The sequence below is a fragment of the Schistocerca piceifrons genome, chromosome 4 (assembly GCF_021461385.2).
Source record: "Schistocerca piceifrons isolate TAMUIC-IGC-003096 chromosome 4, iqSchPice1.1, whole genome shotgun sequence".
In the NCBI taxonomy this organism is placed as follows: domain Eukaryota; kingdom Metazoa; phylum Arthropoda; class Insecta; order Orthoptera; family Acrididae; genus Schistocerca; species Schistocerca piceifrons.
In genome coordinates this window covers 698996093-699014981 of record NC_060141.1, presented here as the reverse complement: position 1 = coordinate 699014981, position 18889 = coordinate 698996093, and the positions used below count along the sequence as shown (strand labels likewise).

General features: G+C 43.0%; 1 protein-coding gene across 1 annotated transcript in view; it reads right to left on the bottom strand.

The window, feature by feature from the left end:
• Positions 1-18889, bottom strand: part of LOC124796117 (hemicentin-2-like) — a 790202-nt gene that overhangs the window by 115788 nt on the left and 655525 nt on the right. The window lies entirely within an intron of this gene.

Here is an 18889-nt window from a genome sequence, read left to right as displayed (position 1 = left end):
TCAAGAAAAAAAATTCACTGAGTATAACAGCCCTAGCATCCATACGTACGCATGTGCGTGTCTATCCCTTGCACAAAAGCTTTCGCCATAAAGGCAGAGGTTAATGTTGTTTCACCGTGCCCCAGCAAATTATTTCGCTTAATTTTGAACCGAAATCTTTTATCGCACCGAACATCGTGTTAGCGTGCCAAACTCGGAGTGATGAATGGAGAAAAACAGCATGTAGGTGACTGTTACTTCTCGCTTCGATTAATCAATACACGCATGTAAGTTGGGAATTGCGTGCTTGGGTCCGATATAAGGCAGAACTTTATGCCATTACCGGAACACTCTCTGATTTTCATAGGTCAGCATACCTTGCATTGCGTGATACAGCAAATGTTTATTGGACAAACCTTCAAGGTTCAGTGAATTGTGGTGTGAGACACAATCGTAATTAATGAAAGGAAAAGTTCGTCACTGTCTGGAAGTTCAAAATATTCCTTCTCAGATACGGTATACAAAACAGCCGTATTATTGACCTGACATGATGCACGTACACTGACACGCCAGAAAGGGAAAACATTGTGACCAATGTAGATAGCGAAACTGAATGCCTCCTGAATTATTGTGGGCCCGTAATGTTGTAAGAACAGTTTAAAAGGGGAGCAGAGACGAATGAGGAATCATCCCAGTGATGATTCGGGCCACAAATGGGTACATACACAGACATAAGAGACTTCGACAGTGGGTAGATTTCTATGGTCTAGCGCTTGACAACAAGCATCTCAGAAACAGTAATGCCAGTCGGCTGATCGCGAGCTATTGTGAGCACCTATGAGAAGCGTTTGAACGACAGTGGAACCAAGTATAGGCGACGAGTTGTTGGGCATCGAATCTTCATCACTGAATGTGGGTTAGCAGTCTTGCCCGCTCTGTAAGGCAGGATATTCAGCTATCTGTCTGACGTTTGACGACAGGATGCGATGCTTGTGCAGGAGAGAGTGTTTGGCACGTTACTAATACTTCAGCGTGGGACTTTTCAGGAGACGAACCTTACGTGTCCCCAGTTTAACTCCAAGACATCGTTAACTATGGGTACGGTGGACATAGGGTCAAAGAGACTGCACAGAATCAGAATGTAAAGATGTCACCTCGACACCCTTCTTGATACACCACGTTGATAGTCGTTTCCAGATATGCAGACATTCAGGCAAATAGCTGTTGAAATGTGCACGTTACTGCGAACCACCTGCCCTGCTTCAAGCTAGACGTCTCCTACGATGGAGACGGCATCATCCAGCAAAATAACTGTCCGTTTGACAAAACCAGAATCGTGACAATTTTGAGGAGCCTGGAAGGGAGCTTACGTTGATGCCTTTACCACCAGATTCGCCTGATCTGAAGCCGACGTAACACATCTGGGACGTAACTGGGTGCCATCTTTGTACCCGGAAACCACTAGCCCCGTATTTACGGGAATAATGTGGCAAGCGCGTAGGCATCTGGAGCCACGTATTTACAAAAACCTAACGAGGATTTGTCGAATCTTAACCGCGCAGAATCGACGCTGTGTTGCGTTCCCGACAGTGCACTATTAAGCAGTTGGTCAAAATGTTTCGGCTCACCAGTGTATTTATAATTGCTTTTTTTCCATCCGTCAGTTTATTAATTTTTGACGAGTAGAAAGAACATGAAGTAACCTTGTCTTTGCTTAGGGTCCTGAGCCTCAATTCTTGTGGTTGGGTTGGGTTGATTTGGGGGAAGAGACCAAACTGCGAGGTCATCGGTCTCATTGGATTAGGGAAGGATGGGGAAGGAAGTCGGCCGTGCCCTCTCAAAGGAAGCGATTTAGGGAAATCACGGAAAACCTAAATCAGGATGGCCAGATGCCGGGATTGAACCGTCGTCCTCAGGTCTTGTGTTTCAGCTGTATACAACGTATTATGGGAGGAATGGCCAGTATTCAGGGATACGACAGGGGCGATAATTCAAAACCAAAACGTCTCTAGTAAACATGAGTTCTAAAATGCGTAATTCCGGAGCTATGAGCATTTCTTCACCTTAGATACTGTAAAGCAAATCTCTCCTATGCGAAGCTCTTCGCTTTCCCTGTTGTGAGAGGTGGTAATATAGACCAAAACTAGAGAAAGATGCCAGTAAACATGGGCTCTAAGATGTATATCATAAGAACTATGAACGCCTATCCATCTTTGTTGTTGTGAAACACATCTGTTGTACTGATTATGTGCTCACATCTCTTAAGGTACCATAAGATGGCGAAATATCGGAATGGGTAAATATCGGACACAGGGGTAATCTCGAACGGGGACAGCGTTTCTCTGTTCTTACATTGGTGTCACTGAAGGCAAGCTGTTATTTCGCGAGCGTGTTTTGCTGTTTACAGCTTACGAACACACATTGTTGCAGTTGGAAGTTGAAACATTGTTTTATAACGGGTTACAGTGCAGTGTACCATTGTTGCTAGTTATCTTTTTGCGAAAACTTCAGTATTGTAAAAGAAGAGAAAAGATTGGTAAGCTTAATTTGCCTGTAGTTTACTTACTTAAATGTTAAGAAGGAAATGTGAATACAGTTTGTCTCCACATATAACTTTCGCTAATGTCTAGTAAACTATTTATAGCAAACTACACACGTTGGGGTAGTATCGGGCACTGCCGCGTACTTATAAATGGAAGCTTGGTGCTCTTCCCAGGCGCAGTTATGATCCTGAAAATGTTGAAAGGGCGGTTGCTGCTTTAAGATCATGGAAACTACCTTGCAGAAAGACGTCAAGCAAATGTAATGCACCACGTTCAGCGTTAGAGAATAAAGTTAATAATACAAACTCTTTAATGATTGGAAGACCTTCTCTCTCAAGTACCATTGAAGAGAACACATTTGTCCTTTGTATTTTAAGGGCTGCAAATTCGAGTTTTCCTTTTAACTCCGATGATGTTAGGTACATAGTGAAAGGATGTCTTGATACATGTGGACGAAGGGAAAAACGCTTTCCATGTAACATTCCAGGGATTGAGTGGTCGCATTGATTTCTACAGCATCACACTGCCATATTAGGCGTCTGGCTGTCGGAGAACATTAAAAGGCAACGTTCTGAAGTGAGTTACGAGACAGTGAAATCATATTTTCAGAATGTTGCTGAAAAAAATGGAAACTATCGATCCCAAAAATGTAATCAATTATGAGAAGACTAATCTGTTGACGACTCTGGGAAGAAGCATGTGATAGAAGGTAAACAAAACGTCCTGAAAGGATCTTAGAGTCTTCTAAGGGTAGTATTTGAGTAATCATGGTTGCCACTAGGGACGGAAAACTATTTACCCTCCTATGTGGTCTACAAATCGGAGCATTTACGCGACACCTGGCAAGAAGGAGGTCCCAAAGGAACCCGTTATAACAGCTATAGAAAACGGACTGTTTGATCTGTCTACATAAGAACGCTGGTGTATTACTACTGCGCTGCGTTACCTGAAGTCAACGGAGGAGGAGAAAGTTATGATATTAGACAACCTCTCAAGAGTAAAATGTCATATTTCATTACCACCAAACACTACTCGTATTTTACTGCCATTAGGCAAAGGTTTCTTCAGACCCTTAAAAGCTCCTTGGTGGGAAGTGCTTACGCAATACAGATAAAGCTCCCGTGGGCCAATATCATAGTATGCTTTCCTCTCACTTTTGAAGGAAACGCTTAAAAAAATATCAGCAACTGGAAGAAGACAATATAAGAAGTACACTCCGTGTAGTAGAATTAATTCCATTTAGCCCTGAAAGAGTTCCCAAAAAATTGCCTAATCTAGACAATTCTCAAGCCTGGACTTCGAACTTTGAAGATATGATTCACAATGTTCGCTATGGAATGAAAAATAACACAAGTGTCCAACGAAAGCGAAAATTAGATGTTACTCCAGGAAAATTCATTTTAGGCATCGATATGAGAAAGAGAGATAATGATAACTCAGTGTTTGAATTGCTTGTGAATAATGACGCAATACGCACCGGTGACGAAAGCAACTCAGCAGAGGAAGCAGTTCTGGAAGTGGAAGCTTTTGTCCATGTGGATTATCCGCACATGATTGGGGCGAAATAGCGAAATAGGCAGTTTGTTGGAATCGCAACAGAAGTGGGGTAAAGGAAGTGGAAGTTCGGCTTGTGTGTCCATATCAAGGCAGCAGATCTGTGTTTATTTTTCCTGAAATTCCAGACGATGATACTGTAGTCAAAGGCCAAATTGTAAGAGTGTTGCCGACTCCCAGAGAAGAAACTGGGAAGCTTTCTTTTACTGAAAACATATTGCATATTACTATTAATTTGATCGTCTTTATTAACAAAGTATTTTGGAGATATGTCCACGGAAATTTTGTAAATATGTCAAATGTTTACTGAAGGTGTGTAGAATATACTGCAACCATCTGCAAAAAATGTTTTCTAAATATGTAAACATCTTTCTAAGTATGTGTAGTTTTAAAAAAATAGTCACTGTCCGAAATTACCCCATTTAAGGGTAATATGAGCCTTTGTGTGGAAATTCAATGAATACTCGAAATTACCACATCAAATTGACAATATCGGGCAGTTTTATTTGCTAGATTCAAATCAAGGTAGAAAATGGTGAATGGAAAAGAGGAAAGTATAGAGTGAGTAAGTGAAGGATTATTGGAGCAGGCATCAAGCTTATTAGCGTGAACATTGTCGTTAGCTGGACTGGGACGTGTATTACAATCGAATTAACTGGTGCATGTAACAAGCATCATCAAACGTGAACATGGGTTTGTTGACTACATTGTATTTCTTCTCCTCTCCAAAAAAATATAAGAATGACCACAAAGAACTCAGATACAGTATCATCTGAATTCATCTAATCCTATGAAGCCGACTGTCTATTTACCGAGACTACCGTACATGTCAGTAACTTCTGACAATACCCAGAGTAAATACCTCTTGCTTGGGTTCTGGACAGCAATAATATCCAACATTAACCTAAGCTGAAGTTTGGAGCCAACGCAACTTCAAGCAAAATGGCTATCGAAAGAAGCGTGGTAATAACAAATTAATTCCATCTCACCGGAGACGTGAAGGACCTACCCAATTACACATTCAGCAACCGTCATCTACAGCACAGCTACAGTCACAAGCGCCACTACCGAATACAGTATTTATTTAAAAGTGTTTGTTAAAGTCATTCTCATATAGTCTCAAACTGATTCGTAAATTCTTTCCCAAATTGTTTAAATAACGATCAGGATATAGTATACAATAATTTCAGAATGACAACCATAAAAGGTCATCGCAAGAGTATGCACCTGATTAGAACAGCTTTAAATTTATTTGTGTGGATATAGAATTACCTGGTCGTGTTACTAAAGCACTAATTACAGTAGTGGGATCTGTACCAAAAGGAGCAACAATAGTGCGGAATGACAAACCACAGCCTCCAGAGGTCACCAACCGATCACTGTCGAATTCAAACAAGCGCTGGCGGGAATTTGTGCCATTTTACACGCCGCATAACGCGTTGTCCTTGCAAAGAACCAACATTATAACGCAAATTTTAAGTGAGGAATCCGCTGCGTAATCATCATACATGTTCATCTGGTGGTAGTATCGGGTGCACAGTGTGTAAAAGGGCAGTGCATTGGTGGATCTGCCATTTGTATGCAGGTGATTTACGTGAAATGGTTTCCGATGTGATTATAGCCGTACGACGGGAATTAACAGATTTTGAACGGGGAGTGATAATTGGAGCTAGACATATGGGGCACTCCATTTCGGGTATCGTGAGGGTATTCAGTATTCCGAGGTCCACAGTGTCAAGAGTGGAACGAGAAGCCCCAGTTTCAGGCGTTACCTTTCAGCACGGAATACACTGGGCCGACAGCCTTCACTTGAGAATCAGCCTTTGCGTGCAGATGTTACTGCTAACAGAGAAGCAACACTGGGTGAAATGAACTCAGAGATCAATATGGGACGTTCAGTGAACGTGTACGATTGGTCAGTGCGGCGAAATTTGGCGTTAATTGGCTGTGGCAACAGACGACTGACGCGAGTACCTTTGTTAACAGCACGACATCGCCTGTAGCGCCTCTTCTGGGCCGGCCGTTGTGGCCGAGCGGTTCTAGGCGCTTCAGTCTGGAACCGCGCGACTGCTACGGTCGCAGGTTCGAATCCTGCCTTGGGCATCGATATGTGTGTGATGTCCTTAGGTTAGTTAGGTTTAAGTAGTTTTAAGTTCTAGGGGACTAATGACCTCAGATGTTAAGTCCCATAGTGCTCAGAGCCAGCCTCATCTGGTTTCATGACCATTTCGGTTGGATCCTAGACGAAAACGGTGGCCTGGTCAGGTGAGTCTCTATTTCAGTCGGTAAAAGCTGACGGTAAGTTTCGAGCGTGGCGTAGACCCTACGAGGCCATGGACCTAAGCTGACAACAAGGCACTGTGTAAGCTGGTCGTGGCTCCATAATAGTGTGGGCTGTGTTTGCATGGGATGGACTGGTCCAACTGGACCTATCATTGATTTGGCGACCATATGCAGCCATTCATGAACTTCATGTTCCCTAACAATGATGGAAGTTTTATGCGTGACAATGCATCATGTCACTGGGCAATGATTGTTCGCGACTGGTTTGAGGAATAACAATTCGGACACCTAGATCGCCTGACGCGAATCCTATAGAGCATTTACGGCATATGATCTAGAGGTCAGTTCGTGCACAAAATTCTGCACCGGAAACACTTCCACAACTATGGAGGTCTATAGAGGCACAGTAATGTTATGTATTTCAACTAACTCTTTAAATTATATTATATAATCACTTGTTAAATAAATTTACTGAAGTTCTTTCAATTACAGTTGGTATAAATCTGTGATCTGCTCCACAAATTTCTGAGCATTGACCGAAGAATAGTCCAGGTCGATTTACTGTAAATGTTCGTTGGTGTTGTTGTCCAGGTGTGGTGTCAATTTTTCTATAGAGGCAGAATGGCTCATTGTTTCTGCAGGGAACTTCCAACGACTTCTTGAATCTACGCCACGTCGAGGTGTTGAACTATGCGAGAAAAGGAGATCCGACACAATGTTAGCAGGTGCCCCAAAACTTTTTTCACTTCAATGTACAATCCGCAGTTAAGTTTTAATATTAGATCGTGGCGTCAACAGATAACGTTGGCGTACTTGAAGGATTGTTTAATGGCAAGTGGACATACGCAGCCGATTTTGCCAAAAGGGAGCGAATATTTGAAGACATGATAAAGCAAGAGTAACTTCAAAAATCGATGAATAGTATGCAATGTTTACAAGAATTCAGATACGTTTCGTTGACGTAGAACAAACGAAGGGTATGTGGAAAGAACGTAGAATGAAAATAAAAACAGTCCACAGAAAAGCGATGGCATCTGATAAAGAAGAAATAGCCAAAGTCAGAATTTACGAAGGTATCGAGCTGCTTGAACAAGGTCACACATTTAGTTATTTCTGAAGTAAGATCTATTTGGATGGACGGATCGAAGCAAAAATCAGAGGAAGAATTGCTGAAATAAAAATTACCTTCAACGACAACCAGAATAAAACAAGAACTGCCTTCAACAACAAGAACAAAGCACTAGCGCTGACAATAGGAAAGGGAATAAACAGAATTAATTCGCGTGTTGATGTTAAAGCCGCATCTCGAAATAAACTGGGTACGTCTATTTACGAAGTGGTTCTCAAAAGCGTGAATGAGAAGAGAAGCATGTTGATGCCATTTTTCAGAAGAATGATGGAACTTATTGGCCATCTATTGAGACAGTGAGGACTCCAGAACGTAGTAATAGAGGGGTATGTTAGTGGAACGTGACCGAATACTAGAAACAACCAAAGTACATAGACCAAATTATGAAAGATTTGGGTAGTAAGACCTACATAGAAATGAAGAGAAAATCTAAAGGACGTAAGGAACGGAAACCTTCTGCCAAATTAACTGCCTCCAGTCACTCCTCGGTCTGGTTATTACAGGGAAGGCGTAATTATAGGAACCAGAAATGTAGGGCAAGACTTTAATAGTATGGTACAGAGAAACGAAACTACGAGAAAGGCAGGAAATACGTAACCATCTTTTTTAGCTTATACATCGGTTTGTAGTGGAGTGCAAGCTGTTATGAGAGTCCCAGATAGATTAAAGACGTGTGCCAAGAGGGGATCGGTCCCAGACCTTTGCCATATGAGCTGTCCACATACACCTCACAGCCTCGTGCCAGCAGTGCCTCGTGCTACTCTGGAAAGTCAACAGTACGTCTCCATGTCAGCTATTTACTTTGCTGGTAGTACTGCTCCGAAGGGAGTCATGTCGGAGGACGGCGTGTCACAGGTTTTGTTTACAGCATAAATATTTCGCTCCGCATCCTACTGCTCGCTGGCTGATTAAAACAGTGTGGTGGATTGGGGCTGAAACCTTTGCGCTTCCCTTGTGTTGGCAGCCCTGTTACTGTGTAAACTACCCGTGCACTCAACGTGAACGAACTCACCGCTTTCATGTATCAGTGCTTCTCTCTTCAAAAGGTACATCAGTCAACGTCCACTATCCGATGAAGTTAACAGGGTCGCTCAGGAGGAATGGTCAATATGCAGCGGTATTACACAAACGATCATTTGAACCAAAAACTTCATATTGAATGTGTCCTTTTTCGTATGGTTTAAGAGACAAAAAACATTTACTGTACATTGTTATTTATTTTTTGTATTACTCAATACGTTGGTATGTAAGAGGTGAAACAATAAAGTAATGAGACTGACGTGAAGAGAAGAATGTTGCTTACCTTTTTAGTCAAGTTTAGTGTTGTCTCCTTCAAAGTAGTTCCCTTCTGATCGCACACACTTTTTCCAGCGCTTCTGCCGTTGATGGTAACATATCTGGAACTCATCTTCCGCAATATCCTCCTAGACCCTCGTCACAGCTTTTTGGACATCTTGTGTTGTTTGAAAATGGTGTCCCTTGACCGCCGTTTTGACTCTTAGAAATAGAAAAAAGTCGCACGGAGCGATATCTGGTGAATAAGGTGGCTGTGGTAGTACTGAAATTTGTTTTGAGTTTAAAAATAGCCGTACTGAGACAGCAGTATGGGGTGGCGCGTTATCGTGATGCAGAATCGAATTATCAGCAGTGTTCGCATGGACACGAAGAACTCTTTTACGAAGTCGTTCAAAAATTTCTTTGTAGTAATATTGGTTAACTGTTTGTCCAGGAGGCGCCACTCTTTATGAACAATTCCCTTGGAATCAAAGAAGCACACAAACCTGCATTTCACTTTTGACTTTGACATGCGAGCTGCCTTCACTAAACATTTTATGCCAACGAAAAACTTGAGCTCTTGACATAACCTTCTCTCCAATAGCCTTCTGAATCTTACCGTGAGTTGTCATCGCGTTTTCATCCAATTTAACGCTAAATGAAATGGCATACCGTTGGCGCAAACTCGTGTTAACTTATTACAGCACAACTCACGACTGTGCAGTTGCATCGATGTGCCGCTTGGACTAGAAGCGGCTTATAGACCAAGGTCAAAGATATTGTGCCTATGCAAGCCTGCAGGATTGCCACATCTTGCAAAGAAAATCAGTCTCATTAAATTATAGTCGCACCTCATACAACAGTTAGCGAATATTAAAACGTGTGTCTCACAAATTATCAAATAATACGTGCAGAAAATCGGCATTTGTTAGTAACAGGGTTACGCTGCACTTTTTCAATATTATGTCGGTATTCCTGCAAAGATTGTTGAGCTAAGCGTTCAGAGGGAATATGAGAACTTGAAAGAATAGCTGTTTCATGCAATGTGCTGACAATTCTGATAAATATCCGTGATGAGGCATTCTAAATGTCCGAAAGGGCTGACGGTATTCTTCTACAGCAAAGGGAGAACTAACATCGTAGAAGCTGTAAACATACACAACATCAGCATACTCTTCAATACTGTAGACGTGTGGAATTTCAGCCAGCTTGTGAACGCTATCAGTCGTTCGCATTACTACACTTACAACACACCATGGACAACTGCGCGTTTAATGTGCTATCTTATCGAGAAAAGGCATTCCGAGCAAATAGGCTGAACGTAACGAGGTAGGTTGGACAGAATAAAACATCAAAGAGATTGTGTAGGTAAGACACATGCGTGCGCGGAACTAGCTCAAAACCAAACGCACATTAAATGTTTTCTAGCTCGGAAAGAATTCGTAATAGGGGATTTGTCCATATGAGGTTGTGTGCTTCAAATGAGCGTTCCTATTGTATCGTAGGACAGCCTGTATTTTTAACACATTAGATGGTATTTCGCTGCATCTCTTACGGATCTCCTCTAACAACTACGTACGCTTAGCTATGCCGCAGATTTCGTTTCAGGTCTAAGATTTTTGAGTGAAAGGTTGCTAACACCGCCAACGAGACTAATGAATACATATCTCTCCCCGATGTAATATTCAACCGCAACCTTTAAACATATTCCGTCATCACTGTAACAGGGAGAGTATCAGGGAAATAGATACGAACTCTCGAAACTTGTTATATCTTACACAAATGTTACAGTGGTGCAGGCAGGGAAACATTTCATTTCGAAATCCTAACAATATTTCGACCATTTTTTATCCCATCGAAGTGGCTGGTTGCCGTTTTTCTTAAAAATAATCAAATATCTCAGTGTAATCTGCTCTGTGACTTGCTTCCACATTCATCATAATGATAAGTATCCAATGTTAAGCGCATTGTCAGAATGAAGACGTATATGAGCCATCTATAGGGCTGAGGGGTGGTCCTCCTCACAACAGTAACTTTTCTGCATTTACATTTTATTTGTGCAAATCGTTGCATCACAGTACCGTCGATAGGTGGATGAACGCACCGTATTTACGTAGATGGCAATGCTGTAGCGCTGCACACGACTTGGTTTCAAATGGCTGTGAGCACTATGGGACGTAACATCTGAGGTCATCAGTCCCCTAGAACTTAGAACTACTTAAACCTAACTAACCTAAAGACATCACACACATCCATGCCCGAGGCAGGATTCGAACCTGCGACCTTAGCGGTCACGCGGGTCCAGACTGAAGTGCCTAGAACCGCACGGCCACACCGGCCGGCACTTGGGTTCATAATCCACATTTCTCAACAGCACAGATCACAAATGAAACAAAATTTCAGTATTAGTTAATTATTTTTGGTGCACTGAATACATAATGGAACTTTCATCTGGTACAAACTGTCGGCATAAGGACTGACGCAGACGATTTCACAGCTTTCGCACTCAGGATGCCACATAATTGTGACTTATTTAGTTTCAAAGTACGAAAAAGATCCTTCACTTACATATGTAGATCGAAATAATGTGGCACATTTGCGTATTCGTTCTGGAGACTTGGAAACGTCCTGTGGAAAGCAGTACACCGTTCTCGACGGTTATGAAGTAAAAGGATTTCTCTTGAAAACGAGATTTACATTGCAAATCAGTTAGTTACGTTTACACATCCGCAGCGGCCATTTCATCTGACTGTCTTAAAAACAGCTTGAAAACGTGTGTAATTTGGCAGTATCCTCAAAACGTTTGAAAAACTTTTCTTTTAATTTTTGCAGGGCGACACTGAATTTCTCAAATCCCATGTTTCCCTTAACGGAAGTGAGTTTAAGGGATCATAACTGTCATTGTCAGAGTTTGCCCTTTCAACAATCCGACTGTCTTTTTAAATGCATCTCCATCAAAGCATTAATAATTATGCTTCTCACCTTGTAATGTCTTTCTCAGTTTAGCGAGCAATCAAGTCCATTTAAAATGCGAGGTCTGAAATCTATTCCAAATGTTCCAGATTTCGTACTTGCACTTCGTTTTTCTTCATTAATTCAACAATAGAGGATTTTAAATCGAAAAATCGTTCCAGGCATGCCTCTTGACTAAGGCAAAGTCCTTTGCAGTAATATGTAAAGTATCCATACTCTTCCTTCACTTCCATAGGAAACTGTTGCACGTGACAGTCGATTAATGAGTGGGACTTGAGAAATTTTGCTGTTCGTACTACCAGATTGGTTATGCGTTTCATACCTGCAGTTTAGCACAACATGCTTCTTGGTGAACAGAGCAGATTATCCCATCTGTCGATCGTTATAATATTTTACTATTTTTATTATTAACTAAAACTTCAAATTACTTCTGCACCGTACTGTAATGCCGTTCCATTCCAAATTTGCAGTACCTATTGACTGCACAATGACATAGCATATTCTCATCCTTCTCTCATATCATTCCCATTCTTTTTGAGGTCTTGTGACGATAGAACACCAGACTGCAACTTTTCGTGCAGACGGCCACTGCAGCTATGTACATTCTTCATACCACAAACAAACAGCGAAAGGTAAACAGCAGTGACACCACGTTTCTGCGACGCAGGCTCAGTACATCAACCCCCACATAGGCCGCATTGTATACACAAACACAGCGGCTACCAAAATTCGCCGGGATGTTTACGTGCGACTGCCATGTGAAATCTGCAGTGTCAGCCTCGGCATCCATGGCGCACATGTAGTCGCTAGCGGTGCTACATTCGCGGGCACTACTTCACGTCCGCTGACCAACTGTTCGCCGAGCACGAAACAGGTATCTGTCCACCGGACGTGTTCTTAAGAAGCCGCTGGTCAGTAATGTTCATCCCAAGAATGCTGCTGCCAACCTCCCGCCAGTCGGGTTCCTGGGAGCACCCATATCACGAAGCACGGCGGCGAAATGTCTAGGTGTCACCTAGAGTGAAGAACTGCGAGCTTGGCGCCCCACATTCGTGACGTCAGTGGCAGAGGCATAAGTCATCTTCGCGCTCTATTCCCACTGCTTAGTCACGATGTAACGCTGAGCCTAACAGTGGTTCGACCAGTACTGGAGTGCGCAGCCGTGGTGTAGGGAAAGGCAGCAGAAATACTCACCGCAACGCTGCAAACGGTCCAGAACCGAGCCCTGAAGACCACTCTCTCTCCGTTCGTTGCTCGAAGACACCGGCATTCGTCTCCAACAGGACAGATTCCGGATCACTACAAGGTCCTTCTACGAGACGGCCGGTTAATCCTGCAAAGGGTTTGTCCGCGATCTAGGCCACCAACCTCACCACAGGAAGACGGTACGATGGCCGGACCTGCATGAGATTAATTTTTATTCTCGCTGCAGACATAGGATATCATCACCCTCTCAGCCCAGACCGATTCATATAGATACGTTTCGTTTTTTTCTTCCCCACAGAAACTGCATAACAATGATTGCACTGCTCAACATGCCGAGAAAGGAAAGCTCGCCGATGCAGTGTCGGTTTGCGAGTCAGTTCCGTTCTCTGAGCCAACTGGATCCAACGCAGGATCCTGAGATCAAGCTACTGCTCCAAAAATGGCTCTGAGCACTATGCGACTTAACTTCTGAGGTCATCAGTCGCCTAGAACTTAGAACTACTTATACCTAACTAACCTAAGGGCATCACACACATCCATGCCCAAAGCAGGATTCGAATCTGCGACCGCAGCAGTCGCTCGGTTTCAGACTGCGGCGCCTACTGCTCCAGTCGAGGACCTATGCGTTGCATATCCTAACAATCCACAGTTCCAAACAGCTACTGCAACCGTGGAGATTCACCGTAGCATCACCGTCATGGCAAGCCAGCTGTCACGGCTGGAGCTTTCACCTTCCACCAACCTTGGGCAGTTGGACTCTGTGCTCCTGGAACGGATTTCTTCAGGTTAACATTGTGATTATGCGTGTTTGTGTGTGCGTTCGCGGTTTAGGGGTATTAGCACCCAGAATGCGTCAAGTAATTGTTTTCACAGACTTAAGTGCTACTGGGCTCTTCAATCATATAAACTGGCGAACATGAACAAGCGTTTCACAGTCCTCCCATTCTTAATTACTGGTGATTCGTGAGGAAATAGTGACAATCCACCAAGTGGGACTTAGAATATTCTCATCTTGTATATTCTCAGACTCTCTAGGAATCGCGTTTCTGGAGACATATACTTGTGGGTGTTTTTCGTTAGGTGTGTTCCGAAAAATTTTTAATATGTGTAGTAACTGGGGATCTCTTACTGCAAGTTCTGCTTGCACGTAGGTCACATCATTACGGCGACTACAAAAACAGGGTTTAGAGCTCCGTCCCGTTACAAATGGCGACAACGTTTAAGGACTCTAGTGTTATGAACATGCCCGGTGCAGTCATTTAATATAAGTTTTCAAAGCTTTCTTGCCCTTTCACAGCAAAATTTCTTAGTATACGAAGCACGCTTTCTGGTTCCAGTATGGCAAAGTGGAAACAAGACTTACTGACTCAGTTTCCTCTTTCCATCCAGCAATTTCGGCAATAACAGGAGATTCTTCTGAAAACTTTTGTACATCCAGACACTAACCTACCCCAGGCAAAGACGACGCTGCCTTCGCCCATCAGGAAATTCACTGTGGAGACGGAGGCACGCCCAGCCTTCATCACAATTTTGGAGCAACACTTCGTGGCCTCCAAATTTCAAGGCGACTCGACAACAAGCTTTTCTCATTCATTACGCAAAGCAGACTCCCCGAATATCTAACTCATATGTACATCCTAATACCCTGTTAGATGTTCAGTTGAGGGCACAACTGTATCCCTATTATTCTTTGCAGAAAATCTGTAGTGCTCCTTTGCACCGTTAACATACCGTGACGTCATCCATGACACTTAGGACTCCCTCCATCCCTTCTCACGTGTACATTTCTTTGTGACAATCCACTCAATAAACATACCGTGACGTCGTTTGAGATGCTATAAAACGTCCTGCTAACCAAATCCGAAGTCCACAGTACTTCAGCTGCTGTTGGGCCACTGTCTGTCTTGAGGACACAACAAATTTATTCGTTCCCACTACACGGTGCTCTGTCAATCTTTGCTTCAAACATTTCACCTCCTAGATTAAGGTTTTCCATTTCCAGCACCCCACGCCATAAATTAATGTGCCCCCTTTCCATGCGATAGTCTCTGTAGCCCTGGGTCTGACAATCACAGGACATCAAATTCTGGCGATAGACCAACTTTTGTCATTCGCATGCACCATTTGGTAGGTAATTCAATCTTCTCATGTTTATCAGTTGTATTTCTTTCTCGAGAGGATACGTATCTCATGCTTTTGCACTGATTTCAGGAAGGTCAAATCTAGCATTCGAGAAAGGCAGGGCAGGTAGTGCGAGATGTTGTCAGTGTGAAGGTTCACGGGTGAGTCCCCAATAGGCTGGCCCTACTGTTCATTTACGACACGCCTCCAGCCTAGTGACCCGGCAGAGCGAAGGGAAAGTGTTTTATCACTGGGAAGCCAGCGCGCTGTCGTGTTCAGATAGCGCATCTAATCTAATGCTTTCCAAAAGTAACATATTATTCTGCAAAATAAGAGCCTAGCTCGAGCGCTGTTTTTTACTTTCTTAGAGGCTAGCTGCTGGGTGACAAAATACGCGACTGGTAAAAATGCTTGTGATGTCAAGTGGACAGTTCGCCGGGAGAAGTTCTTTAGGAAAAGAGAGTTTCTAAGCGGCGTTTTTTCTTGGTGAGATATTTGCGGAAGATGCCGTTGTGCCATTGTTAGACCGAGTCTTCTCAAACTACGATTGATTGTCATGTCTTGTCTGGCGGGAAGGAAAGGTCAGGCTGTAGTATGAAGTGACGGAGTGGTATGAAGATCGGAATAGTTCGATTCGAGTCTTGCCGCTGAACGGCACCACTTAATGGATCGCTGTAGGATGTGGTCTGGGAGTCCAGAGTTTGTGCTGATGATAACATGACAATAGCCCTGTACTTCAGTGAGACTGTTGTGAGCGGACCGATGTGGCTGAGCGGTTCTAGGCGCTTCAGTCCGGAACCATGCTGCTGCTACGGTCGCAGGTTCGAACCCTTCCTCGGGCCCGGATGTGTATGATGTCCATCGGTTAGTTAGGCTCACGTAGTTCTACGTCTAGAGTAAGGATGACGTCAGATGTTAAGTCCCATAGCGCTTAGAGCCATTTGAACCATTTTTGTCTGTTGCGATGGCAACTCTCTCCACATTTAGTGATGAGCATTATTAGGGGTACTGGCATCTTACGACAATATTTGGTAGGAATTTAGTAATGTCATTGCAGTTATCTGTCCCACGTCCACCAGTAAGGTGGTAGCTGCATGTGTTTCTCAGACTAATAGGTAGACATTCACTGGATTTGATTAATTAGAAGTCCACATGTCATTTGAAAATGTCTTTTGGGTCTATACGTGCACGTCCCAAAACATTTGAAATCACTATTAGACCCAGAACTTTGCCTTAGTGTAAAGCAAACATTGCATTTTTGTAATGTTAACTTAAGATTGTGAGTCAGCCAGATGATTTTCGTGTTTGTGTTTTTAACTGAATAAATTAATGAGTTCATTTAAAGTTTGTTTCTGTTCACTCTCTCAATTTATCTGGCATTTTTTAATATTTTGCAGTTGTCCACTTTAGGATCCTCGATTATGGTTTTATTAGTTAACCCGTTTGCACACAAGAATTCAGTTTGGGTCTGAAAGGTGTGTCTGTCTGGTAATAAGCTATTTCAGACAGACTTGGTGTGTGTTGCAAATTGTCTTTGTGACAAAGCCACAATCGTGTACGCTATATTGAACTCAAATAAGTGACGTGGCCACGAAATGTGCTTGATCTGAACCAGATGGAACACATCTAGGGCACTATGAGCGACAGTGTAGTGTCAACAAACCACCGGACCATAATTTACAGGAATTGTTTGACGAGTGCACCGCATACAAATGGGATATGAATCACCAGTCTACCACAAACCATACGGAATACCTAGGTGCTGGCAGCCAATTTCGGAGGAATTTAACGATGAACAGATGCAAGATGGAATAACTTAAGAAAGTAATAGTCCCACTACGCAGGAATAGTCATTGTGCAAGAAAACAATGGATGGAACATGATAACGTAGATTTCGTTGTGATAACAGACACCTAAATGCAAGTATCATAATGGACACCTACCCTTGCCAAATATTGCAGAAACCTTGGATCATTGAGGGCAATGCAAATATTTCTCAATAATGGATTTGAAGAGAGGCTATCACTGGATAGATGTTGCACCATATGATCGAAACAAAACAGCATTTTTGGCACCCTGGGTAGACTGCTAATTCGGAAAAATATCATTCAGATTAAAAAATGGACTCGCACCGTTTCAGAGATTGCTTGATGGAGTATGGCTCTGAGCACTATGGGAGTTTTCTGAGGTCATCAATCCCCTAGAACTTAGAACTACTTTAACCTAACTAACCTAAGGACATCACACACATTCCTGCCCGAGGCAGGATTCGAACCTGCGACCGTAGCTGCCGCGTGGTTCCGGACTGAAGCGCCTAGAACCACTCGGCCACCGCGGCCGGCGCTTGATGGAGTACTCAGAGGGTCAAAACCATGGCAATGCTTAGTGTATGTGGTGCCACAATCCATCCGAAAACCTACCAAGAACTTGTCCACGCCACGCAGAATCGCAGCTCTTGCGATTCGCTCTTGGTTAGGCCGCTATTAACGAGGTCGTCAAAATATTTTGAGATATTGGTGTAGGCAAGTATATTTCCTATGATTTCTACGCTCGTCCGAAGAGTGTCAATGTACCGCTTCTCGCCCTCCCTGAAATAAGGGTAAAGGAACGGACAAATAGGTTATGCCGCAGTTGTTGTTGTTGTGGTCTTCAGTCCTGAGACTGGTTTGATGCAGCTCTCCATGCCACTCTATCCTGTGCAAGCTTCTTCATCTCCCAGTACCTACTGCAACCCACATCCTTCTGTATCTGTTTAGTTTATTCATCTCTTGGTCCCCCTCTACGGTTTTTACCCTCCACGCTGCCCTCCAGTACTAAATTCGTGATCCCTTGATGCCTTAGAACATGTCCTACCAACCGATCCCTTCTTCTAGTCCAGTTGTGCCACAAACATCTCTTCTCCCCAACCCTGTTCAGTACCTCCTCATTAATTATATGATCTACCCATCCAATCTTCAGCATTCTTCTGTACCACCACATTTCGAAAGCTTCTATTCTCTTCTGGTCCAAACTAGTTATCGTCCATGTTTCACTTCCATACATGGCTACACTCGATACAAATACTTTATGAAACTGACACTTAAATGTATACTCGATGTTAACAAATTTCTCTTCTTCAGAAACGCTTTCCTTGCATTGCCAGTCGACATTTTATATCCTCCCTCCTTCGACCATCATCAGTTATTTTGCTCCCCAAATAGCAAAACTCCTTTACTACTGTAGGTGTCTCATATCCTAAACTAATTTCTTCAGCATCATCCGACTTAATTCGACTACAGTCCATTATCCTCGTTTTGCTTTTGTTGATGTTCATCTTATGCCCTCCTTTCAAGACACTGACCATTCCGTTCAACTGCTCTTCCAAGTCCTTTGCTGTGTCTGACAGAATTACAAGGACATCGGCGAACCTTAAAGTTTTTATTTCTTCTCCATGGATTTTAATACCTACTCCGAATTTTCCTTTTGTTTCCTTCACTGCTTGCTCAATATAATGATTGAATAACATCGGGGAGAGGCTACAACCCTGTCTCACTCCCTTCCCAAGCACTGATTCCCTTTCATACCCCACGACTCCTATAACTGCCATCTGGTTTCTATACAAATTGTACATAGCTTTTCGCTCCCTATATTTTACCCCTGCCACCTTCAGAATTTGAAAGAGAGTATTCCAGTCAACATTGTCAAAAGCCTTCTCTAAGTCTACAAATGCTAGAAACGTAGGTTTGCCTTTCCTTAATCTTTCTTCTAAGATAAGTCGTAAGGTCAGTATTGCCCCACGTGTTACAATATTTCTACGGAATCCAAACTGATCTTCCCCGAGGTCGGC